At 35.4% G+C, this 2,079-nt stretch overlaps 1 non-coding gene across 1 annotated transcript; it reads right to left on the reverse strand.

The window, feature by feature from the left end:
* Positions 1-567: 567 nt before the first annotated feature.
* On the reverse strand, positions 568-641 carry trnav-uac (transfer RNA valine (anticodon UAC)). The gene has a single exon. It is a non-coding gene; the product is annotated as a tRNA-Val (tRNA).
* Positions 642-2,079: the final 1,438 nt, after the last annotated feature.

The following is a 2,079-nucleotide window of genomic DNA, read 5'->3' on the forward strand; positions in this document are numbered from 1 at the left end:
GTCTTGTGCAGCGGGTCATAGCAGATGACAACTGTGTCTGAGTTTTGAACGACCCTTCCCCCCCTTTTGTTCCATGCTGGCTGAAGTCCTAGCTAGCTAGTAACTAACTAACACCAGACACAGATGAAAGGGGAAACATACAGGGTTGGGTAGGTTACTTTCTAAATGTAATCCGTTACAGTTACCTGTCCAAAATTGTAATCAGTAATGTACATTTTGTATTACCTAAACCCAGTAACGTAATCTGATTACATTCAGTTACTTTTAGATTATTTCCCCTTAAGAGGCATTAAGAAAAATACAAAAATGTATGTTACCAATTGAACCACATCTATTGCAGGATAAATCAATGTTAAAGTTTACATAGCTGGCCAAATATGGATGTTAAATTTTACTTTACACTTTCTACTACATATAATAATACAATAAAATGTTATGATTACATTAAAATCTATCAGAATTCCAGTCATTCCAATAAACATTTTTACATTTACATTTTAGTCATTTAGCAGACGCTCTTATCCAGAGCGACTTACAGTAGTGAATGCATACATTTCATCCTGTACTGGTCCCCCGTGGGAATCGAACCCACAACCCTGGCGTTGTAAACGCCATGCTCTACCAACTGAGCCACACGGGACAACCGTAAATAATAATAACAACAGTAATTTGTCATACTTTAATCATCATACCTTGATCTGGTGTCCTTCAAACATCATCCAATTCCATGAAAAACTTGATTTTAACTGTTCAGAAACTTTAAATATATATACCTCTATCACAATGACACATTCACTTAAGATCTCAGTGACTGACAGTGAATGCAACAACAATGTCTCTGTCACTAGCAAATTCAGTCATGGGTGGTAACTACAATTTACTAGAAAGGCAAGGCATTCTGGGAAATTGACCAACGTAGATATTTTCAAATACATGCAACTTAAAAGTTTTATATCACGAAATGTATATTTCAAATGTTTTGAACATCAGAGAAATCTTGAGGGAATCCTATTTGAGTCAGGAAAGGATATTCATATTCCTTTCTAGTAAACCTTGCAGAGAGCCTATCTCAGAAAAAAATATAAACTATTTGAACCAAGACCTAAAAATAACTGATATTGGCACAAGATGGAGGGAATGTTGGAACAAAAGCAACACAATTACAGTTAATGAAAATGTACACTTAATCCAGTAAAAATAAATGTATAGAATTTATTATACAAGAGACAAAATTCACAAATTCTACAGCACAAAGGCAGAGTCATGTCTTAAGTCTAAAACTAACAATGACTCAATAATGCATGCCCTCTGGGAATGTTGCAAAGTCCTAAAGTTTTGGAGCAGAGTTAGAAAGTTGCTTGTCAGAAGTATTACAATGTACTTTTTTTTTTTTACCTATCTGCCAGCATATTTCAGGAGATGGCAAATGAGGGTACAGTGAGATATCCTATGGGTTGGACGATGCTTTTTGTCAATCATCGTAAAAAACGTATACTTAAAAACTGGAAATCAACCAATCATCCTTCATCAAATCAAATGTTATTGGTCACATACACATGGTTAGCAGATGTTAATGCGATTGTAGCGAAATGCTTGTAAATAATACATTAAAAAAACAAAATACTGCATAGTTTCCTAAGAATGCGAAGCAAGGCGACCATCTCTGTCGGCACCATTTTTACACATCTTTATCATTTTACACGTCTACACTCATTAACACAATAGAAAGGTAAGATTCTTTATTATCTCTCCATGGGCGACGGAAAGAAACAAAATGGTGCAGTTTTAGGCCAAGTAGCGAAGAGTGATGCGGCGCTGGAGATGGGGGTGTGAGCACGTAGGTCTGGGCAGGTATGAAGTAGTTGATGTTTGTGTGATGATGTTGTTGTTCTTTGTATGTGTATGTTATATATTGTTTTTAAAAAAACAACATTAAAATAAAATGGATGAATGCAACAACCATGTCTCTATCACTAACAAATTCAGTCATGGGTGGTCACTCTTCAATTTACACTGAACAAAAATATACGCAACATGTAACGTGGTTGGTGTCATGTTTCATGAGCTGAAATAAAAGAT

Source organism: Salmo salar, chromosome 21 (genome assembly GCF_965601325.2).
Source record: "Salmo salar chromosome 21, fSalSal1, whole genome shotgun sequence".
Lineage (NCBI taxonomy): Eukaryota > Metazoa > Chordata > Actinopteri > Salmoniformes > Salmonidae > Salmo > Salmo salar.